The 24,982-nt window shown below is 45.3% G+C and overlaps 1 protein-coding gene across 4 annotated transcripts in view; it reads left to right on the top strand.

The window, feature by feature from the left end:
* LYN (LYN proto-oncogene, Src family tyrosine kinase) overlaps window positions 1-24,982 on the top strand; it is a 111,285-nt gene that overhangs the window by 18,697 nt on the left and 67,606 nt on the right. The window contains exon 1 of one of the 4 annotated variants that reach the window (XM_055431659.2): window positions 18,795-19,138. The exons of 2 other annotated variants lie outside the window; for them this stretch is intronic. The gene's annotated coding sequence lies outside the window, so the exon portion shown is untranslated. Of the gene's footprint in view, window positions 1-18,794; window positions 19,139-24,982 lie in introns of those variants that run through there. One more of the 4 variants, XM_055431661.2, reaches the window with a different exon arrangement.

Below are 24,982 nucleotides of genomic sequence, written 5' to 3'. Positions count from 1 at the left end.
GAAAATATAATAAAAAGAGCAAACGTGTATTGAATGTGTGTCCTCTGTTAGATGACCATTCCTTACAAGGCTTGTTATTGATATTCTTGGTATTGTTAAGGAAACCAGGGCTTAGAGATAATAAATACCTTCTCCTTGACATGTGTGCATGCTCAGTCATTCAGTCATGTCCAACTCTGTGTGACACCATGGACTGTAGCCTGCCAGGCTCCTCTGTCCATGGGATTCTCCAGGCAAGAGTACTGGAGTGGGTTGCCGTGCCCTCCTCCAGGGGATCTGCCTGACCCAGGGATCCAGCTCAGTCTTCTGTGTTTCCTACATTGGTAGGTGTTTTCCTTGCTCACTGAGCCACCTGGGAAGTCCACTTTTTTCTTTGGATACTAAGTAAATGGAATATGAGACAGCTCGACTCCCAGGCTGATGTGTTTTATTTCACTTTGAAAGGTTATTTTTTAAAAAATCATGGTTATAATATATGAAAGGTAATATCCTGGATAGTTTATCAAGTTGACTTTATACATTAACTTGAATGCACACACAGTAATGCAACTCCTCCTGAGAGATCAATAATAAATACAGCTCAGGGATATTTACTGGGGACAGACGTCATCCATTATTCTAAACATTGCCAAGTTTTTATTCACTTAATCCTCACAACAACCTTATGAAATTGGTACAATTATCATCCCCTTTTTTTGTGGATAATTGAAGGTTAATTAACTTGCCCAATGTCACATCTCTGTGGGGTAGAGCTCGAACTTGAATCCTGGAAATCTGACTTTTAAGGCCAACTCTACAGTTGTACGATTCCAAGGTGCAACCTCTCTGACTTGAGGGAGAAAAAAACCCAGACACTCACAACCAGCCAAAGCAAGAGAGAGCCTTCAGTTCTGACAGTTTGGTGTCATTCTTACTATGATCACAACTTGTAAAGACAAATAAAATTTAAATACTGAAATTGAGCTGAATATCTGAACATTAAATCAAGAGCTTAAGTGTGATTAGGTTAAAGCCAGTTGATTTTATGTTCATTAACTTCAGCTGGTGACTCCATTTCTCGCTAGTGTCCTGGTCACCATTTGTTGGGAAAGAAATGATTTTCCTCTGCTGGCCAAGCAAAGCAAATCAGTTGTTTTGTAGTGAATCATGACTGGATTAGCCTTTTCTTCATAGTGCTGTCACATTTTTCTTTTGCTAAGTACTCATCTAGCTTGTGTTTTTCTTCCTAATGAAGCAATATCTTACATTATCACAACTCTAAAATACAGCTACAAAGCCCTGGACTTTGAAAAGTTATTAAGATTGTAGTTAATAGATTACTAATGGCAAAGGGCTGGATAAAAGGCAAAGAATACGGATCTGGTGAGTCATACATCCATCCTTGGCTCACCACCTTCCTATGGCATTTGCAGGGATGAATTCAAGATCATCTATGGTTAAGCCTCGGCTAAACCGACTTATTCCCCGGGAAGTGTGTCAACCCTCTGGACAGTGTCTCTACTCAGCACTTGGGTACCCCTTGCTTGCTGTCTCTCTGTGATTCCTTGATGGGCTGTTTCCATTTCTGAATGATTGCTTTCCAAAAAGAAATTAAAAGGAAAGCGGATGAGACTTAAACATTCTTTAGAAGGGAAAATGTATTAGGATCCCTCGATTTCCTTTCATTCCTGGGGTGCCAGGTGACTCTTGAAGTAAAATCCCAATTTTCTCTGGTCTTGATGAAGTCAGTATAAGCAGAAGTGTTTTGACCTTGACGTTAACGTAAACGTTGCTGTTTAATCTCCACGTCAGTCCTTGTGTTCATTCTTGGGCCCCTACAGGATCCTCTTCTGGTCTATCTTGTGGCCTGGCTGGAACCACTTCTGGGGATTTTCCAGGACCTATAGTCCCCAAATATGGTACCTGAAGGCTGGGCGTTAGCAGAGGTTGTGTGTCATCTTTGCTTTCTGTGGGCAGGAGGGTAGAGCTGGAGGAGTCTTGTGTCCATATTTTTGATGCCGATCCAGAAGCAACATGAGTCATGCACTGAAATAAACACAATTGACTGACAGTTTGGACCCGCTGCTGGTCGTGTAAGAACCTCTGGGCCGTAGAACCGCTGCTCCGTCCAGGACCAGCCACTTGCTTGAGATCTTTTGGAGGCTGGGCTGCGTGCAGAGGAAAGAACTCCTTGCTGAGTAGCTCGTGCTAGTTCTTTGTCTAATTGCACTTCCTGGTTCCACCAAATGTAAACAGATGAGAAGAACCTAAGCCAGAAAGGGCATTAGGACTGTGACTTGGGTAATAAACTACCCCAGGGTCATAATGGACTCATTCCTGGATAGACATGGGATTGAGTCTAGGGTGAGAAAAGCTGAATGAGTGAGTGATGATGTGTCGTCATTTTAAAAATGTCTCACTGTGTTTATGCAAACGGTAGACCAGATGTTAGATGGAGCCCCACTTTGACTGTTTCTTTCAAGTTTCAAAAGAACAATGTGAGCTTATGGGGAACAGTGAAAATTATTTGTTTTTGGCTCTGCTGGGTTTTACTTGCTATACAGGCTTTTCTGTCTAGTTTCAACTACTCTCTAGTTGCAGTGCGTGAGCTTCTCATTTTGGTGGCTTCTCTTGTTGCGGCTCCCAGGCTCTAGAGCACAGGCTCAGTTGCAGTACACAAGCCTAGCTGCACTGCAGAATGTGGGATCTTCCTGGCCCAGGGATCGAACCTTTGTCCCCTTCACTGTCAGGTGGATTCTTTACCACTGAGCCACTAGGAAAGCTTCCCAATGAAATTGACTGAGGTTCCTGTATGCCAGACCTGTGAGGTAAAATTAAAAGACATGAACTAAACCCCAATAAGAGAAGAATAATGAATTGGATTATAGTTGACCCTTGAACAAACGACATGGGTTTGAATTGCATGTGTCCACTTATACCTGGATTTCTTTCATTAGTAAATACTACAGTACTATGATCTGCCTTGGTTGAATCTGTGAATGTGGTAAACCAGGGCTGAATATAGAGGTGTCCATGGATTTTCCTCTCCAAGGGGACAGCACCCTTAGCCCCACCCTGTTCAAGGGTCAACTATGCTTCTGATGTTTTTGACTGCCAATGTTTCGTGAAATGAACTGGTTGGTAATTTTCTGCTGTTCTAAGTTTTACCTGTAAGGTCAGGAGACAAGTTATTTCCTAGGAAGCTGCTCTTCACTGTAAGTTCTTTCTATTTCTGTGTTGATAGTATAATCTGAATTCACTAGGTTTATTGACACTTCATCATTTATAAGTGATGATTAGTTTATTGTTTGTTTATATAGAACTTAAGCTATTTTGTTTATTTAGATCTTGAGGTTTGAAACTTGAAGTAGCTCTGCTTTTCATAAACATTCATTCTCTGAGCATTGATTATAAACTATAAGGTAGAAGGACTCTTGAACTAAAGGAAAATGATAGTGATAGTTTTATAGTAGATAAATCTGAGATAAGTATAAGTGAATTAGTACTTTTCATAAAATATGCCCCAAAGCTAATACTTTGCAAATACTACCATTTTCTTATGGTTAGAGTATAACCAAATCCAGGAATAAATAACTTTCCATTTGGGGCCAAGTGGAACAAAATAAAGTTCATAGAATAAAATAAAAAGCTCACACATTTCCAGAATGAAAAATAAAGTTCGCAGAAGACAAATTATGATAAGAAAGTCAATTTTGCTGCACCAGCAAATTTTTAATAGTGGGATCCATTTATTAATCAGTGATTTTTTTTTTTTCCCATGCTGAGCTTTTTTTTCTTTTTTTTTCTGAGAGTTCAGGTATGGGGTTAGGTTGGTGGTGGATAAATTCCAATGTCCACTCTTGCATAAGAGCATGAAATTGTAATGCAACATGAGATGGTTTTTGTAGCAGCTAACCAGCAGGACAGCTGAAATTAAACCATCTATGGCCTGCCTTGGCTTCCCTGAAAGCTCAGTTGGTAAAGAATCCACCTGCAGTGCAGGAGATGTGGGTTCGATTCCTGGGTCAGGAAGATTCGCTGGAGAAGGGAAAGGCTACCCACTCCAGTATTCTAGCCTGGAGAATTCCATGGACTGTATAGTCCAAGGGGTCACAAAGAGTTGGACACGACTGAGCGAGTTTCACTTTGGGCTTCCCTGATAGCTCAGTTGGTAAAGAATCTGCCTGCAATGCAGGAGACCCCAATTTGATTCCTGGGTCTGGAAGATCTGCTGAAGAAGGGATAGGCTACCCACTCCAGTATTCTTGGGCTTCCCTTGTAGTTCAACTGGTAAAGAATCCCCCTGCAATGCGGGAGATCTGGGTTCTATCCCTGGGTTGGGAAGATACCTGGAGAAGGGAACGGCTACCCAGTCCAGTATTCTGCCCTGGAGAATTCCATGGAATGTATAGTCCATGGGGTTGCAAAGAGTCGTACACAACTGAGCGAATTTCACTTTCACATAGCCCATCCGGGCTTCCCCAGGGGCTCAGCAATAAAGAATCCGCCTGTAACACAGGAGATGCGGGTTCGATACCTGGGTTGAGAAGATCCCTGGAGGAAGGCATGGCAACCCACTCCAGTATACTTGCATGGAGAGTCCTATGGACAGAGAAGCCTGTTGTTGCTAGGGTTACAAAGAGTCAGACATGTACTCAGAGCAACTGAGTACAACACAACAACACACACAGCTTATCTATTACTATGATTTCTGTTCTGAAGTGGAGTTCAGTATCTGATAAAAGGATCCCAACACCATTGGACTGTAAAGTCTTCTTCAGAGCAGGTGAAGTCAAAAGTATAGGGTTTCTCTAGTGGTTCTCAGCCCTGGCAGCTCACTGGAGTCAATGCAGGAGCATTTAATTCTCCCTGGGCCCAAGCTGCACCCCAACTAATAAAAGGGGGATCGTGGAGGACCCAGGCATTGGTGCTTTTTATTCTTTTTTAAAGATTTTTTGGATGTGGACCATTTTTAAGATTCATTGAATTTGTTACAATATTGCTTCTGTCTTATGTTTTGGTGTTTTGGCTGAGAGGCATGTGGGATCTTAGCTCTCTGACCAGGGATTGAACCCATGCAGACTGCACTGGAAGGTGAATTCTTAACTATTGGACTGCCAGGGAAGTCCCCGTTGGTGCTTTTTAGCACTGTCCTCGAGACCCTGCTTGTGTACCAAGGTTGAACCACTTCACCAGATCCAGCCGTTGAGGATGTCAGGGCTGTTATGGATTGAAGTTCAGATCAGTGAATTCAGATGTCCTGTTAACATCTGGTTAGTTCCCACCTGAATGTCAAATGTCTTAAGAGCTGAGATGTGTGGAATAGCTCCCGTCCCTGGAGAAGGGGCCACCACACTGGGCAACAGTTAGGAGGGTGGTGTGTCTCCTGGGTTTAGAGAGCCTGCGCCCCCAGTCTCCCCCAACATACTCCAGAAGCTTGAGGGTGGGGTGGGATACCCTACCTGCTGGGAGAGCCTCAGCCTCCAACACAGCAAGTCCTGGTTGTGTTGTGAGGTGTGTGGGTACACAGAGCTCCTCCCACTTCAAGCATCTCCCTTGCAATAGGGGACCACTCCCCTCTCCCCAGGACTCCAAGGTTTGAGGGTCGCTCGTGACCTCTACAGAGCAAGGCTCTGTCAAAGCAATCCATGAGTGAGAAAGGAAGTCCATGTAGGAGCCAGCCAGGAAGTAGCATAGTGCCGTTGTAGCTCTTTCAGAAGTTTGTTTTTTTAACATCCAGATTGACCTAAGTCTCAGAGACTTGTTCAGGCAGAGGGCCAGGGTGGTGAGATTTACCCTGTGAGCTCTGGGCAAATTACTGCATCTCTGAGCTGCTCTGTCACCATCTGTTGGAATTTCTTATCAGGATTGGTTGTGAAAGAGTATGTGAAAGCGGTTTGTTAAGAAAAGGAAAGAAAAGAAAGGAACCCCATTCAAACTCCAGCTTGGGGTGCTGGCCATCTCGTCTAGGTGGAAGGAGCAGACTTCTGGGAAACTAGTAGCCCTGCCTGAAAGCTGCTACCCTTTTCCGGCATCATTCACGTTGGTTCCATGACCATTAGGGTCCATTAAAAAAAACCAAAACGCTGACAATCACAGCATGCTGGCAAAGGCGAGGTTGTGGGGAGACTGGAGTGGAAATGGTCCAGCCACTGCAGGAAGCCCTTCAGTGGTTTCTTATAAAATTCCACATACAAATACCTCACAGGGAAGCCTTTCTACTTCTGGGTATTTATGCAAGAGGGATGAAGACGCATGTCCACAAAAAGATGTGTACAGTGATGTATATAGCATCTCTTTTCATAATATGTACATAAAACAAAAAACCCTGTACATAAAACAAATATTCATAAAACAGTATTCAGAAGAGTGATTCAATAAAGCTGGATGATGTATTCATAAAATAGGACTACTCAAACCAAAAAAAAAAAGACACTGCTCCAACAATGACTGGTTGAATCTCCAAAACATCATATTAAGTGAAGGATTGATAAGTCAGACAGAAAGAAATACATACTATCTGATCTTGTTTCTCCGGAGGTCACGAACAGTTGTCATGGGGAGGAGGTGACTAAGAAGTGAACTCAAGGGTGCTGAGGTTGTGTCCACACAGAACATGGCCGTTCTGCGTCTTGCTTTGGAACATTATAAAAAAACTGATCTCACAAAGCATTTAAGATCTGTGCATTTTACTCTATAAATTGTGGGGAGGTGAATAATTAAAATTTGTTTTTCTTCTTTTTTTTTTATTGTGGTATACCTAACACAACATTTACTGTCTAACCATTTTAATTTTTTTAGTTAAAAAATTTCTGGCCACAACGGCTTGGCTTGCAGGGTCTTAGTTCCCTAACCAGGGATGGAACCTACTCCCTCTGCAGTAAAAGCATGCAGTCCTAACTGCTGAACAACCAGGGAAGTCCCTCTTAACCATTGTTAAGTATCCTGTGACATTAAAAACATTCACACTGTCCTGCAACCCTCATCACCATCCGTCTCCAGGAGACTCTTTATATTTTGCCTCAGTAAGAAAAGAACATTAAAAACGCTGTCATGTGGTGAGGTCAGTTCAGCTGTAACTGAGGTGTTGGCCTCATACGTCCGGACACACAGGACCATCTGCTTCCTGCTGCAGCTCCCAAGCGCGGTGGACACTGTTCTGCTGGACACCTGTGCCCTCCACATCAGCATGGACTTGCCTGCTTCTCCACTGACCAAGAGCTCCCAAGGGTCAAGACAGTCCTGCTCATCGCCCTCCCCCGTCATCTGCATGAGGAGGGCTCCCATGAACATGTGCTGAATGCCTAGTGGTCCTCGTGCCAGCATGCAGCCTGGTACCTTTCCAAGGCTTTCTCAAAGAAAATAGTGCTGCATCTGTTAAATGGCTCAAGAAACCATGTGCGAATTTAGAGTCGTGAACTGGGGAGCCTTTTGCACGATTTCCTGGAACCACTGCTTCTGGTTAGCTTGTGCGTTCATGTCTCTCGTTCCTTCTTGCTGGAGTCAACTCTCAGGCTCTCCCACCCGACATGAGGCCTTCAGCACTTCCCTTCCTCCTTGTCCTGCGGTTTCCTGGCCCGCCTTCAGGCTGCCTATCTACCCAGCCCAAAGGGCCTGGACCACTGCAAATATGCCATTCCTCCAGCAGCTCAGAAAAGTCCAAACTAAGACCTCATGTTTTTCTTCTTCAGAAACTCCAACAATTGCCAGGAATCAGAAAGATTATAAAATAAGGGGAGGGGTCTTTGCATGCTGCAGTGGGAGGACCTGGCTGCCTTGCTTCTCAGCTGAGTCACAGATGGTCCCCTGCAGGCCCTTCTTCCTCTCTGGAACCCCAAAGCCAGAAATAGAGTCGTGTGTGATAAGGGCTTCCATTCCCGGACAGCTGAACGGTTTGCACCGTTTCAAAACTGCCTAATCCTGTTCAGACACAGTTTTCAATATGTGTTCAGCATTTCCGTCCATGGTCTCAATTGCACGCATTTTCTTCACCAGAAAATGCGACCAGCTTACACCGAAGAGTGTTTTGCTTAAGGCTGAAGAGTTCCTGCTTTCAACATACCTTGTAATTTTCATCATGTCTTTTCCTAGCATTCATATCAACACCTGGACTTTTAGTTTCCCACTACATTTTTTAAATTACCACTTTAAAATACAATGAAACACTCTAATAAGACACTGTCCCATCTATCACCTGGTGGGACTAAGACGGAGCTCCTGGTGACTCTGAACTTGGAGGGCGGGCGGTATCACCATGCAACAGGCAGGAATGTGCATTCACTGTTTGAGAGGGAAAAGTCTGAGTTTGGGGCAGAAAAGGTTGTTTGGGGATGTCAACATATTATTATGAAAGTTGGACACGCCGCAGTGAAGACTGCTTACAATGGAAGGAAATCTCCTTTTACAGACAGGAAACTCATTCATTCATTCATCAGCAATATGTCTTAGTGGTTTAGTTTGGTTGCTGAGTTGTGTCTGACTCTTCGTGATCCCGTGGACTGTAGCCTGCCATTCTCCTTTGTCCATGGTATTTCCCAGGCAAGAATACTGGAGTGGGTTGCCATTTCCTACTGCAGGGGATCTTCCAGACCCAGGGATTGAACCAAAGTCTCTCGTCTCTTGCATTGCCTGGCAGGTTCTTTACCACAAGTACCATCTGGGAAATCCTAGAGAGGGTTGCCAGATTTAACAAATACAAACACAGAATGCCCAGGTTACACTTGAATTTCAGGCAAGCAATGAATGAATTTTTAGTGTATCTCATACAATGTTTGGGACGCATTTATCGATTGATTATTGATTTTAGTATATCTCATGCAATGTTCGGGACGCATTTATTGATTGATTATTGATTTTAGTATATCTCATGCAATGTTTGGGACACATTTATTGATTGATTATTGATTTTAGTATATCTCATGCAATGTTTGGGACGCATTTATTGATTGATTATTGATTTTAGTATATCTCATGCAATGTTTGGGACGCAATGATTGGCTGTTTCATGAAATGCCGGTGTTGCTGGGTGTCCTGCATTTTCTCTGGCAGTGGGAGGCTGTGGGGCTGGAGCCGCGAGGTCAGACCGAGGATGGGCAGTGGATGTCCTTGGGGAGGCCTTGCTGATGAGCTGGATCGGGGAGTGAGACAGAGGAGTACAAGATGACTTCCAGATCTCCAACCTCAGCACCTGGAGGCCCTTAACTGAGCTGGAGAAGATGGGGCGGGAAGTGTGTGTGTTGTGATGCTGATGAGCCTTGTTTAAGGGTGTGTAAACAGGAAGACATGGACATTTCATGAATTGTCCCCTGCTGCTCCGAACAGGCCCACCCCTCCAACTGTCTCCCCCTCCTCCTCCCCCACCCCCCATCTTGTGTTCTCTGCTCCAAAGGAATAGAGAAAAACAGTTCAGGACACAGGTGACTGGGACAAGCTATCTTCTATTTAGAAGATAAAATTTAGATCCCCTCGAGAAGGGAATGGCAGCCCACTCCAGTATTCTTGCCTGGAGAATCCCATGGACGGAGGAGCCTGGCGGGCTATAGTCCTTGCAGTCACAAAGAGTCAGGCATGACTGAGCAACTGATACTTGCACACTTTCAAGCTGCTACTAAGGGAAATGGTGGGAAAAAAGAAATGTGCTTCCTAGGAACTGGGCTACAGAATATTTCTGTTAATAGTTCATTGTGTAACATTTCTGTGCGCCTCTTTTACAATGTGTCTTTAAGGATCCATCGATAGGCATAATGAAACAGGACAAACAGGACAGTTTTTGCAATGAAGTGGCTACGTGGACAACCAAGGACAGGCAAAATAAACTGTGTACAGAAGTGTCTTAGTCACAGCTTTTATAAAATCCAACATTACAATTATTCCAAACATTACAACTATAATATCTAACATTACAATTGGGCTTCACAGGTGGCTTAGTGGTAAAGAATCCACCTGTCAATGCAGGAGACATGGGTTTGATTCCTGGGTTGGGAGGGTCCCTTGGAGGAAGAAATGTCAATCCACTCCAGCATTCTTGCCAGGACAGTGGAGCCTGGTGGGCTGCAGTCCATGGGGTTACAAAAGAGTCAGACTCGACTTGGCAACTAAACAATCATTACAACTAACTGCATGGCTACACTGAAGCATTTTCTGAAATTTTAGCCCAGATAAGAATTTTAGCCTTCTCATTTCTGTGTTTATGAAGAAAAAACAAGTGTATACAAGCACAGTTGTGATATTGCATTTCCTGATTAAAAAGATACATTTTTTTAAATTGGACTACAAATATTAAGATTTCTTTTAAAGTAGTCCTTGTAAAAAGGTAATTCTCCTTGACTTTATTCTTATGTAGGGTGAAGCCACTTGATTAAATAAATATTTTGATTACAGAGGGTTTGGATGTAAAATGGCCCCTTATCCAGAGAATGTTTTGCAAAAGTGAAAACTGAACATATGCCATGACTCTGTCTTTTTCTCCACCCCTTCTACTTAAATCTTTTAGTAAAACAATTTTACCAGAAATTCCATGTGAACAGTCAATAGGGCTTATTACTGTTGCTGTATTTCCAAAGTTTCTCAGCTTCCAGTGGGGGACAGAATGTCCCCTAAGTCAAACCTGGAGAATCACCTGTAATGTTTGTTATGAATGCTCACTTGCTTCACATGGATTTGAATTCAGGGGTCTGCCTAGGGCAGGGTCCAAGAATCTGTATTTTTAACAAATACGCCAGCCGTTTTCCTGGGCTGGCAAATCTGGAAAACACTGGCTTGAGTGAAAGAATTAAAATATAGTCATTGAGGACTTCCCTGGTGGCTCAGTGGTAAAGAATCCACCTGTCAATGCAGGAGACAAGAGTTCCATCTTTTGTCCGGGAAGATCCCACATGCTTCTGGTTAAACTAACCTGTGCACAACTAACTACTGAGCCCGCGCCTAGAGGCCGTGCTCCTCAGCAAGTGAAGCCACCACGATGAGAAGCTCAGGGACAGTAACAAAGAGTCGTCCCTGCTCGCCACAGCTAGAGAAAGCCCTCATGAAGCAGCGGAGACCCAGCACAGTTAATAAATAAACAATTTTAAAAATAAAATACAATTGTTGAATTCCAACTATCTTGAAGGTGTGAGTGAAAGAGCCTTTTGAGGGATTGGAGGAGAAATAATGGCACATAAGTGGTCTCATTAGTTACACAATTCATCAGAGTTTGTTGAATGTCTGCCGAAGGGCTTGAAAGCATCCTGGGCGCTGACGGTGCTGCGTGGACAAGACATGAGCCAGGAGGGACGGTCAGTTCTGCCCGGTAGCTCCAGGCAGCTTTGCACACAGGACGAGGCATTTGAAATGGTTCATTTGAAACCAGAAGGAGATTGCTTATGGACTGATGTGGGGAGGAGGGTTGTTATTCCAGGAAGGAGCAGGTGTGATGGTTAGAGGAGAATGGGGCCCTCGGGTATGGGGTTCCCATGGAGCTGGTTCTTAGGATGGGTGGAACCAGGAAGGTAGGCTGCTGTGAAGGGTGAGTCTTGCCAAGCTCTGTCGTGTGAGGAACGAGGAAACAGCAGAGAGCTGCAGTTGTTTTTGGAAAGATAACTGGAAGAGCACCGTGCGGCATGGCGGATGGGCTGGGGTGGGGGTAGAGGGAGAACAGGAGGGCTGAAACCAGGGTGGAGAGTTTCAAACTCAGCTCTGGTGGGAGTGTGAGCCCCGAGGTAAGTCGGGGATCCAGGCCCGACTTCCGAGAGGCAGAGAGCACAGTGAGTCCCCAGGAGGCCAGCCCTCTGCTCCCTTGATACTGCGTCTCAAGTATTAACGTGAAACCTGCGGGGATGACCCCATACCTCAGGAAGCGAATGTTCCCTTCAAGTGAGAGTAGAGAAGAAAAAGCCAGAATGTTCCAGTCTCCACGTGTGAGAGGCTTCGGTCCCTTGGGTCTCAGGGCAGGAGGGGCCCTGCAGGTATGTCGGCACAACCAGCAGCCTTGACCGGGCGCTGCTTGGACCAGCTGAGGCGTCCAGGCACCAGCCCAAGCCCTGGGGTGTCTTCCAGATTCTGCAGGGAACCCACACATCTGCATTTCCGTGTGAGCCGTGTTCTTCATCCCTCCTGTCCACCTGCCTCTCGCTCCCCTCCAGATGTGAGAAAACACCATCTCAGAACAAAAGCCAGTAGATTCACCTACTTGGTGAAGGGAGAAAGACCAAGGAAAATGCTGTTTGTTTTTTTTCACTCCCCGACCTTGTGCATTGTGTTTGTAACTTGGGAACCCAGTTTGAAACAAATGCGGAGAAGGTGAACAATGGCAGTGGGTTGGTGTCGGGGGATCCTGGGCTGCCAGACTAGGAAGCGGCTTCAACCCTCTGTTGCCCGAGGTTTCCCCTGCTTAGAATTAGGATAAGTGACATCCACATAGATGGGGAGTTCAGATGGGTGTGTGTGTGCACTCAGTCAATAAGTTGTGCCCTACTCTTTGCAACTCCATGGACTATAGCCCGCCTGCCAGGCTCCTCTGTCTGTCGGATTTTCCAGGCAAGAATACTGGAGTGGGTTTCCACTCCCTTCTCCAGAGGATTTTCCCAACCGAGGGATTGAACCTGTGTCTCCTGCACTGGCAGATGGATTCTTTACCACTGTGCCACCTGGGAAGCCAGATGGGTTTGTTAATTAAATGTGAAAGATCCATTTTGTAATAACACACATTAGCCCTGGGTTGATGACTGAGGCTGTGCTTCATCTTTTATCTGCTCTTCCTTGTGAAAGTTGTCTTCTCATTTTAGTTTCCATTGCACTGCACTGCAGTGGTCCAAGATCTCTGAATTCTAGAACTGGTTGCTGCCTGCTTTCCACTGCAGCCCTTACTGTCCTTTGCCCCATCTTCTATGATTTTGTTCTACAGTTCTGGACATGGGCCGCTTAGAAACACCAACACCCTGCCTTCTGCCCCCAAAGAACCAGCCCCTCTCGGGGTAGAACCAGCAGTCTGGGTCTGAGAGAACCTCCAGCGATTCTTACACCCGCGGTGAGGTCCAGAACCACTGATTCACTAGTGCAGTCTCCTTGTTTTACCGACAAGACAGTGATGCCCCAGGTCCGGCTGGGAAGTGGTGTTTGTAATTCATTTCCCAGGAGATGCTGAAGTTGCTTTTCTAGATGACTTCTTAAGTCTCCCCAGCTCAGAAATGTTGACTCTGTCATCTGTAAAGTGTTGGGGTGAGGGGTGCGGGGGGACTTGTCGCATTTAAGTAAATGTTTCTATCTGCCAGTTTCTATCCTCAGAGGTGTATTCTCTAATCACTCTTTCCTTCTCCTGTCCTCTGCCAAGCTCACCCCTGTGGTCCTGTTTCCCTTTTCCAACAGCTCACCCCACCTGCTAAGAAACCCTCTACCTGTCAGCATCCAAGGGCCAGTCTTACCCATCCACAGAGGGCAAGCCATTCTGGGTGGGTGATGGGGCACAGTGGTCCTCAATTGCACTGCATGCTCTCAGGTGTGGACCCTCGGGGTTTGGGGGGCAAGTGGTGCTGACCGGAGAGCAAGCAAGTCAACTCGGGCTCCAAGGCTTACTGTCTCTGTCACCTTAGAGGAGTTACTTTACCTGCCAAAGCCTCAATTTTCTCATCTGTTAAATGGAGAGAATATTATAGTATCTGAAAGACTGTTCTAAGTATCAAATGAAACAATCCATGTAAAGAGCTTGACATAGTACCAAGTACACAGTAAGAGTTCCATAGATATTGGCCTTGAAACCAGTAAGTTGAAATTGATGAGGTTGTGTTTCCCATGGTGTGCTGTTTTCTCATTTAAAAATAGTGCTTTTCACTCTGCTGCTGCTGCTGCTTAGTCACTTCAGTCGTGTCCGACTCTGTGTGACCCCATAGACGGAAGCCCACCAGGCTCCCCCATCCCTGGGATTCTCCAGGCAAGAACACTGGAGTGGGTTGCCATTTCCTTCTCCAATGTGTGAAAGTGAAAAGTGAAAGTGAAGTCGCTCAGTCGTGTCTGACCCTTAGCGACCCCATGGACTGCAGCCTACCAGGCTTCTCCATCCATGGGATTTTCTAGGCAAGAGTACTGGAGTGGCTTGCCATTGCCTTCTCCAGCTTTTCACTCTACTCAGTGTTATGTGGTAGCCTGGATGGGACAGGGGTTCAGGTGAGTTCAGATGGTTCAGGAAAGAATGTGAAAGTCACTCAGTCATGTCCGACTGTTTGCAACCTGTGGACTATACAGTCCATGGAATTCTCAGGCCAGAATACTGCAATTGGTAGCCTTTCCCTTCTCTAGGGGATCTTCCCAACTCAGGAATCGAACCCAGGTCTCCCACATTGCAGGCGGATTCTTTACCAGCTGAGCCACCAGGGAAGCCCAGGGAAGAATGGATACACATATATATATGACTAAGTCCCTCCACTATTCACCTGAAACTGTCAACACTATTAATCGGTTATTTGTGGTTCAGTCGCTAAGTTGTGTCCGACTCTTTGAGACCCTATGGACTGCAGCACACCAGGCTTCCCTGTCCTTCACTGCCTCCCACAGTTTGCTCAAACTCATGTCCATTGAATCAGTAATGCCATCCAACCATCTTGTCCTCTGTAGCCCCTTCTCCTCCTGCCTTCAATCTTTCCGAGCATTTGGGTCTTTTCCAGTGAGTCAGCTCTTCGCATCAGATGGCCAAAGTATTGGAGCTTCAGCTTCAGCGTCAGTCCTGCCAATGAGTATTCAGGGCTATATTCCAGTATAAAATAAAAAGTTAAAAATAATAAAAAATAAAAATAATACTTTTCAGGCTAAATTTCTTGCTTCTCCTGAACTTTGTCAGATTACTAGGGGTGATTTTGAAAGGTTTATGCCTTATTTCCAGACCTGACACCACTCGGGGAGGGTGTGTGTGCAGGGTACAGATCCCGGAGCAGTGGAGATGATTCCACTGGAACAGGGGTTCTAGGTGGGTGTCCTGCCTTTGATGCTGATTCCTGAGCACCAGATGTGAAAGAAGGTGTAAACCCCTCATCATGTCCTGCATGTCACGATGCCCCACCCCTGAAGGACAAGCACACACTGACCTAGAGATGTGAGGATGGGAACACTGTGTGTATGTGTGTGTGTGTGTTTGTGTGCACGCATGCTGTGCTTAGTCGCTCAGTTGTGTCTGACTCTTTGCGACCCATGGACTGTAGCCCCCGAGGATCCTCTGTCCATGGGGATTCTCCAGGCAAGAATACTGGAGTGGGTTACTATGCCCTCCTTCAGGGGATCTTTCCAACCCAGGGATCCAACTTAGGTTTTCTGCATTACAGATGGATTCTTTACTGTCTGAGCCCCCAAGGGAAGCCTGTGTGTGTGTGTACAGACAGAAAAATAAAAGACCAGGTTTCTGTTCATTTGGAATGATGATGGGCTTCCCAGATGACTCAGTGGTAAAGAACCCGCCTGTCAGTGCAGGGAAACAGGTTTGATCCCTGGGTGGGAAAGATCTCCTGGAGGAGGAAATGACATCCCACTCTAGTATTCTTGCCAGGATAATCCCATAGAGAGAGGGAGCCTGGTAGTCTACAGTCCGTGGGATCACAAAGGGGCAAACATGACTGAAGTGACTGAGCATGCTGAGATCAACAAGAGTCATTCTTTTGCAATTGCTCTTCAAACATTTTTACACACTGGATACGCTAATGATATTGTGTCAAACTTGAGAGAGTGGAGGAGGGGGAGCTGGTGACATGAACTGAAGGAAAACAGGAAGAAAAGAGTGCTCCTTGAGGGGAAGCCCGTGTCTGGAAGGTGTCTGCAGCTCCTGTGTCTCTTACGGTAGATTCAACAAGTAACAGTAACCCCAGGTGCATAGAATTTGAGCTGGAAAAGATGGACATTGTGTTTGACCCACGAGAGCTGTGAATGAGGAGACAGTGGACGTCTAGACCAAGTAAAGGAATAGTGCATCCGGGATCCTCAGCGGTAGTCGCTGTTCTCAGTTCCCCACAGATTCCCTGACTGGAATTTGCCAGTTACGGCTCTACAAATAAGATGAGTCTAAACTAGATAACCTGTGGCGTTAGTAGTTCTTTGGGTTCCCATGGAAACTTGCTCTGGCCACAGCGTAAGCAGAAAGGAGGAAATATTGAAAGGAAGCTGAGGTCTTACACAAAACTGCCCCGAGCTGAAGGAAGGGCTGAGTAAGTGAGTCTGCGGTGCTCTGGACGAGGGCATCTCGAGACCTCCCACTTCGGATGCTGGGCAGCCCAACTCTCTGCCCACTCCGTCTCTGATCCACACATGGGACTCAGTGGTTCAGTTCCCTTCCGTGGGGCCCTCGCCATGAACACGTTCTCACCCAGACCTTGCTCACCAACCATCCCATCCCTCACCTCCTGTTACCCTGCTTTTTCTGCATCACTCACCACCACCTAAAAGTCTTAGAGTTGGAGACTCCCCTGGCGATCCAGTAGTTAAGAATCCGCCTTCCAGTGCAAGGGGTTCGGGTTCCATCCCGGATGGGATAAGTAAGATCCCGCATGCCTTGGGGCCAAAAAACCAAAACCTGAAACAGAAGCAATATTGTAACAAATTCAATAAAGATTTCAAAAATAGTATGCATCCAGAAAATGTTTTTAAAAAAGGAATGATTAAAAAGTTTTAGAGTTACTTGTTCACCTGTGGAGATTTAAAAATACTGATGCCCAGGCCTGACCCTCAGAGATGCTGATTGAAGTAGTCTGGCGTAGCACCGGAGCTTGGGTGTTTTCCCTAACAGCCCCATGATGTTCAATGCCTAGCTCTGGTTGAGGATCAAGGCCTAATTGGGCCTTACACATATACTGCTGCTGCTACTGCTGCTGCTGCTAAGTCGCTTCAGTCGTGTCCGACTCTGTGCGACCCTGTAGAGGGCAGCCCACCAGGCTCCCCCATCCCTGGCATTCTCCAAGCAAGAACACTGGAGTGGGCTGCCATTTCCTTCTCCAATGCATGAAAGTGAAAAGTGAAAGTGAAGTGGCTCAGTTGTGTCCGACTCTTAGCGACCCCATGGACTGCAGCCTACCAGGCTCCTCCATCCATGGGATTTTCCAGGCAAGAGTACTGGAGTGGGGTGCCATTGCCTTCTCCTTCCATTTATTACAGAATAACAAATCTCTTATTCTTAAATCTGAGAGACAGTAATAGATGTGTAAACAATGTCATTCATAAACTTACATTCTTATGCTAATAAATCCTATTGTTAAAAGAAAAAAAATTGAAAAATGCCAAAAAGGTAAATTTCCAACACAGTGAAATATAAGAATACACAGGTGTTATATACATTTTCCCCCTAATCCCACTCCAGCCTCCCACTGTTTCAAACATTGACATCCCTTGTCAAGAACAAAGTGCAGAGTCTGCTGTACAGCACAGGGAACTCCACTGAGTGCTCTGTGGTGACGAAGTGAGGATATGTGCATACGTATAGCTGAGTCACTTTGCTGTACAACAGAAACCAACACAACACTGTAAAGCAACTGAACTCCAAGAATAATAATAATAAAAGAATTGTGGCCTAATAAACACATTGATAGACCAAACACGGGATGTACTGCTGTCACCAGCACAGCTGAAAATATGTTTAGAAGAACTGAGTGACACTTATGGTTGATGAGGAGAAGGGGTAGGTAGGGAGTCTAGGACCTGTACAGACTAGTATATTTAAAATGGATAACCAACAAGGACCTACCGTACACCACAAGGAACTCTGCTCAGTGTTATGTGGCAGCTTGGATGGGAGGGGAGTTTGGGGGAGAGTAGATACATTATATGTATGGCTGAGTCCCTTCGCTCTCCACTTGAGTCGATCACACTATTGTTAACCAGCTATACTCCAATACGAAATAAAAAGTTTCTTTTAAAAAAAGAATTGAGCGACACATGTAGAAAGGATTCTTTGGGAAGAATCAGGCAGTTGTGAGTAAACACACATAAGTAACGTTAACAAGAGCCCTCCCAAAGTAGATGCCCTGGCTGTAGGGGGCAGTGGCCCCAGTTTCCCAGTAAGTCCACGGAGGATGAGGGAAGTAAATGACTTCCTGAGGTCGACCAGTAGCTCAACAGTTATACATTCAGCCTGTGTCTGTACCTCTCTGATCCTGAGTGACACCCTCTTCTCCATGGTTCCCTCTTGGGGCCACATGGGGGCTGTGGGTGAGGCCCCCTAATCCCTTGCCTGGAGGTTAAAACCAGGGGAGCTGATGGCACAAGGAAGGATTGTTGAAGGTTTGGTTGTGTTACTAAGGGAGGGCACATTTTTAGCAAAAACCATAGGCGAGAAGGAGAACCTCAATTACTGCAAGAAAAGCAGAAGTCGCTGTGCGTTCAGGGCTAATGAACGGAAATGTGAGGGATCTAAGTGTGAGAGTCTGAACCTAAAAGCAGTTTGGTTAAAAGCAGAAAAAGAAATAGAGGCAGGGAGAAAAGAAAGAGTGGGTTTTGTCTCTTTAGGGAATTGAGATGTAATTCAGTGGTTGCACTTTTAGCATTTGGTGAGAGGGGCAAACAGAAATATGAATGATCTGTTAATGCTGTACTTTTCATCCAAATAGTGGCATGAAAAAGTCTTCCCTGGGGAGAACAGAAAGCCCCCCTGTGTTGGGATGGTTTGGAAACGGATTGCTTTTTACCGGGAGGGAGGGACCACGGGACTGTGGGTTCTTACAGAAAAAAAATCTGTAATCCTTTTGGGTTTAACCATTAAGCAAATTGGGCTTCCTGGTTTCAGAAAGAGAAAACAGACCCAAAAGAGAAAAACCCAGGCCCGTGGGAACAAGAAACTTCCTCCTCCTGGGGCTGCTTGAAAGGCCTGCTGTGCCTGTCTGAGTCTCCAGCTCAGCGTGAGGCTGGCTGGAGGGCTTCCCGGAGGTGGAGGGGTGATGGGCAGAGAACGGCCGCGTTGCAGGAGGAACTCCGAACATGGTGGCTGAGGCTGCAGGCTTGGGCCTTGGGGTCTGAAGCACCGAAACTGCCTTTTCATTCGATGTAAACCTGGGGAGTGAGGGACAGGGGGACTGAATTGTGTCCCTGTTGTTTGCCCCTTAGTCCTCTGGGTCCTAAAGCCAACCGCACCTGGAGGCCGAAAATAGACTTCTTCAGGCTTTTAGTCTCTTGGTAACAAAATCAGAGAAGAGACCCAAAGCCAGTTGAAAAAGAAAGACCTGTAAGTACAAAGCTCGTTTGTCTGCCAGATGGGTGAGTGAGGGCTGTAAGACAGTGAGAGGCTTGAGCAGTTCAGTGCGGGGAGCCCCGTGTGAGTGGGGAGGGTTCTGTAATCTGGCTCACTTCCATCTCAGGGAAGGGAACAGAAGTCTGGGATGGGGCTGAGGGTGGGGTGCCTTAGAGGCCGGTCTGCAGTGCTGTGCAAATTGTAACACTTTAGTTGGTGAAACCCATGCTTGTAAAGACTCCTTAGTGATTTTTATTTAGCAGTTTTGTTTGTTTCAAAGGTCCCATGAGCCTTTCTTCTCTATAATCTTGCTCTCCCTGTTTGGGGGGATGGGGAGAGAAAATGGGAAGTAATGCATTGTTCACTGTTTTGAGGTGGAGGGATTAACATATGCTCTTGTGTTTAATCCTCACAGTAACCCTTGAAGGAGTAGTGTTATCTGCGTGGTACAGATGAGTAGGATGAAGTTCAATTAAGTAACTGGCTGACGTTTGTTTGGCTTTTAAGAAATACAGGAGTCAGGTTGGACCTAAATTTACTCATTCTAAAGCCCTTGGCGCCTTCATTTGGGAGAAATGACTGAGTCGAGATTTCAGCCCAGATTGTTTGAATGGTCACAGACTGGTGTGCTGGGTTATTGTGAGGATTATTGTGAGAGTTATTGTGAGGATTAAACACAAGAGCGTATCTCTATCACAAACTCCCGGAGTTGATTCAAACTCATGTCTATTGAATCGGTGATGCCATCCAACCATCTCATCCTCTGTCGTCCCCTTCTCCTCCAACCTTCGATCTTTCCCAGCATAGTCCATGGGATTTCTAAGTTCAACTTCAATTCAACGGAGGGGTTTTGCTGTGTCATGGTGACAAGGTCAGGGGACTGTGTGTGTGTCTCAATGGTGGAAGCAGGGTGGTGTACAAGGAGGCTGATCGGATAGTATTTCAAGGAGTTTACAGTCTTCACGGAGGAGAGAGACACATACACATTAACAGCAGCTGATGCAGGAGTTACAGACCCACATAAAACAGGACTGTTGGTGGTGTCCTGGGGCTTGTGGCTGCATCCCAAATCGATTATGGAGAGAAGTAGTCAGGGAGAGAAGGATGTAGGCAAGACTCGGTCTGAATGAGGCTTTGGAGAATCAGTGGGCTTGGCCTACATGGGGAGGCAGAATGGCGCTACCATGTCAATAAATGCAAGTTTCTGTCCTTGTCACACTGAGCGGCAAGACAGACCGGAGCCAGGCTGTGAGGAGCTGTGTGGGGCAAGCTGAACACTTGCAGTTTTCTCCTGTTGACAGTACTAGAGATGTTGGTAGCAGAATTTGAGATGATGGTATAGTTCTTGCCTGGAGAATCCCAGGGATGGGGGAGCCTGGTGGGCTTCCGTCTATGGGGTCACACAGAGTCGGACACGACTGAAGTGACTTAGCAGCAGCAGCAGCAGCAACACTTCCTGAGCGTTTATTCTACTGTGTCCTCCATGCCATGATGAATATGTATGAGCATTTCCAAGTGCCAAGCTCTGTTCTGCAGACTGACAGTCCAACAGGGTACAGACCTGACAAAAATCCCTGCTCTCACGGGGCTTGCTGTTCATCGAGGAGGGACAAGGCAGATGCTACAGTAGATCCTGTAGGCTAAATTCGTGTGATTGTGACATGGAGAAATGTGAATACAGAGAGGTGGGCAGGGAGTGGGTGAATGAGAGCACATCTCAGTTTTGAAACTTGCCTCTGAGTAAAGGTAGAATTCATTCATTTAATCAGGTGAAGAGTAGAAGGCGGGTCTGATGGATCCTGAATGTAAATGAAAAGATGAGATGATAATTCACAAAGTTGAGCCCAGAGTCAGGAAAAGCCTTCTGTCACAGAGACCAGCCAGGAGGCAACCACACTACCCAGAACAGTCACATCTAAAGTGGACCTTTTAGTCATTAATATCATGTAAGGGTTAGTAGGGGGCATCCCAATGACTTAGTGGATAAAGAATCCGCCTGCAATGTAAGAGCCAGAGGAGACGCGGGTTCAATCTCTGGGTCGGGAAGATTCCCTGGAGAAGGAAATGGCAACCCACTCCAGTATTCTTGCCTGGAGAATCCCATGGACAGAGGTGTCTGGCATGCGCCAAGAGTGGGGTCGCAGAGTAGGCCACGACTGAACGACTGAACATGCACACAGGGTTTAGTAGAGAAAGAAGACTAATGTAGGGGAAAACCATCAGAATGATGCTATTGGCCTTGTCTGTGCCTTTCCCTAAGCCTAGAAACCCAGCGAGGTTACACAGAAAGTGACAAGGGCCCAATGGAGAATAAAATGGGACTACAAAGGTGACAGAGGTTTTGATGCTGGGTGACGAGGATGGTGGGGAAAATGAGAAAGTTGCCCTATGAATAATGGAAATTCAACAGAATAGACAGCATGCTGTTTAACTGATTTATAATTTTCTGGAAGTGACCAGGGGGCACCTGGTCTAGCATCAGTTCTCCCTGAGAATCAGTGGTTTCTGCTTTGAGCACAGTGGGCAGCCTGGAAGGTGACGGGGTGGGTTTCGAGCGCCAGCACACCAGCTCCCCTCCCCCAACGCGCACCTGACGGGGCCCCACCCTCCACCCTCTTTCAGCCTGGCTGCTTCAGCTGACAGCACCCACCTGCTGCATCTTCCCCTCCTGCTGCTGCTCACTGTGTAAAGTTACAGATTCATAGATCCCCAACCCCCTAGCTTCACAACCCCTTGAGGGTCTCTGTAAGTTTTTCTTGGCAATCCTAGAGCAAAAGCACCAGACTCCCATTCCCTAGGGAGTCAGGTCCAAACCACTTCATATGCATTCGTTATCACAACTCAGTACCATTTTAAAAAATAATAATGGTGCTAGCGGTAAAGAACGTGCCTGCTAATGCAGGAGACATAAGAGATGCAGGTTTGATCCCTGTGTCAGGAAGATCGCCTGGAGGAAGGCATGGCAACCCACTCCAGTATTCTTGCCTAGAGAATCCCATGGGCAGATAAACCTGGGGGGGCTACAGTCCATGGGGTCACAAAGAGTCACAACTGAGTGACAGTCAATTAACAATGTCATGATGGTTTCAGGTGGACAGCAAAGGGACTCAGCCATACATATATAAGTATCCAGTCTCCCCACCTCCCCTCCCCATCCAGGCTGCTGCATGACATTGAGCAGAGTTACTGTGCTGTACCGGTCCTGGTTGGTTATCCATTTTAAATAAAAAGATCATACTTCTATGAAAGTAAAGCAGTGTCGCTTGTCATTGACATTTTGACAGTGGAGAGGGAGAAAAATAAAAACTGACCATAGAAGTGTGAAAGTGTTTTTAATTTTGATTTAAACAAAATTTTTTCTAAAGTTTATTTTATTGTATTAATAATAACCAAGTGTTTTCCACTTGTAATTTTAAAACCCATCACATATAATAACGCTGTACTGATTCTCTCCCCCTCCCATTCTGATTTCATTTGATTTGAATACTCCTTTCTGGACTTGTTCCTACGAATGTCATCATAACGTGGATTCAGTTTTAATCTTGCCTTGTTAAAATGTTAAATTATAAACATTGTTTTATTCAGTCACTGAGTTCTTTTAGCCATTCTTAAAAATGGATGCTTGTCACTTTCAAGGAGATGTTGTTGTTCAGTTGCTCAGTTGTTTCCTACTCTTTGCGACCCCATGGACTTCACCATCTCCCAGAGTTTGCTCAGACTCATGTCCATTGAGTCAGTGATGCCATCCAACCGTCTCGTCCTCTATCATCCCCTTCTCTTCCTGCCTTCAATTTTCCCCACCATCAGAGTATTTTCAAATGAGTCTGTTCTTTGAATCAGGTGGCCAAAGTATTGCAGTTTCAGCTTCAGCATCAGTCCTTCCAGTGACTCTTCAGGACTGATTTCCTTTAGGATGAACTAGTTGGATCTCCTTGCAGTCCAAGGGACTCTCAAGAGTCTTCTCCAGCACTACAATTTAAAAGCATTAATTCTTTGGCACTTAGGCTTCTTTATGGTCCAACTCACATCATTCAAGGAGATACTTGCGCATAATTTAAAAACCAAAACAACTGAAACACTTTGAAACATCTGACGCTCACATCTCCTTCCTAGCATCCACCATCCAGTTTTACTCACCAGATCCAACCACTTTCTTATCCTCAATTCTACCATATAGTTTAGGTATCTGCTACCGTCCTATTTTTACTTAATCAACTTACTGAACTATTGGTTGACAGCAGTGGTTCTTCAGGATTGCTAATTTCTGATAAAATCCTGTGCATTATGCAAATATGTGTGTGTCCTCAGGGCTGCCTCATCTGATGGTCTCTTTCTGTTTTTATGTCTAATTTAGTTGTATTTTTCATGGATTGTAGATGGCTACAGGCATATCGTTAGGAATATGACTAATAAACATTAGTAAACTTCTACCTCTTATCAGTTATTTTTCCAAGCTAACATTGTAGAAGTTTGGGGATTCAGTTAAGAGGATTTAACAATATTATATTGTATTTTACATAACGATGATTAAGGCAGAGCAGCCTTGATCATTGCGATCTTTGCAAAGACTATTGGGTGGTAGGAAGGGACACGCTAGTAGCTGTGGACAACTTTTCTCAGCAGAAATATTTTAAGGTAATACAGTCGTTTCAAAATTGAGGATACATTTTTCTGAAATATCAACTCAGAAGTATGTGGCTCCATGCCAATTCTGTCACAAATTTTAATCTACTAAATTTTTAAAAAATTAATACTTTATTTTTCGGGGTAGCTTCAGGTTTCCAGAAACACTGAATGGAAAGTACAGAGGGTTTTCCATGTAGTACTCACCACCTTCTCGGTTTCCCCTAATTATTAACATCTTGCATAGTGTGGTGCATTTATTACAATGGATGAGCCAGTATTAATATTAATACATTGTGATGAATGCAGATCCACTGTTTTCATTGGGTTCACTCTTGGGGCTGTACCTTTTGTGGGTCTGACAAATGTGTAATGACATGTGTCTGCTATTACGGTGTCGTACAGAATAGTGCAGTACCCACAAAATCCCCTGTGTTCCACCCATTCATTCCTTCCCCTCCCTGAACCACTGGCAGCCACTGACCTTTTAACTGTTTACTCTTCCACAGTTTTGCCTCTTCCAGAATGTCATAGCATTGAAATTATACATTATGTAGTTTTGTCACACTGGCTTTTTTTCATTTAGCAGAATGCATCTAAGTATCCTCCATGCCTTTTTATGACTTGATAGCTCATTTCCTTTTGTTGATAAATAATATTTTGTTGTCTGGTTGGACCACAGTGTGTTCCTCCAGTCACCCACTGAAGGATATATTAGTAGTGTCCAAGTTTTGGCAGTTATAAATAAAGCTGTTATAAACATCCATATGCATGTTTTTGGTGTGAACTTAAGTTTTCCATTTATTTGGGTAAATAGCAAGTAGTAGAATTACTGAATCAGGTACTAAGAGTATATTTAGTTTTGTAAGAAATTGCCCAGCTGTTTTCTGAAGCAGCGGCTACACCATTTTTTATTCTCCAGTATTGAATGAAAGTTCCTCTCCTTCTCCCTTTTGTCCAGACTTTGGTGGTGTCAGTGTTTTGGATGTTTGTCACTCTCATAGGTGCGTGGTGGTATCTCATTGTTTTAATCCACATCTCCCTCATGACATATGATGTGGACCATCTTTCACAGGCTTCCGTTACGTTCCGTCGCTCAGTCATGTCCGACTCTTTGCGACACCGTGGACTGTAGCATACCATGCTTCTCCGTCCATGGGATTCTCCAGGCAAGAATACTGGAGTGGGTTACCGTTTCCTTCTCCAGGGGATCTT

This window comes from Moschus berezovskii, chromosome 16 (assembly GCF_049115385.1).
Source record: "Moschus berezovskii isolate FMDL1 chromosome 16, NW_MosBer_1.0, whole genome shotgun sequence".
Classification (NCBI taxonomy): domain Eukaryota; kingdom Metazoa; phylum Chordata; class Mammalia; order Artiodactyla; family Moschidae; genus Moschus; species Moschus berezovskii.
Note: the sequence above shows the minus strand (reverse complement) of the source record. Positions and strands in the feature narration are given on the sequence as shown.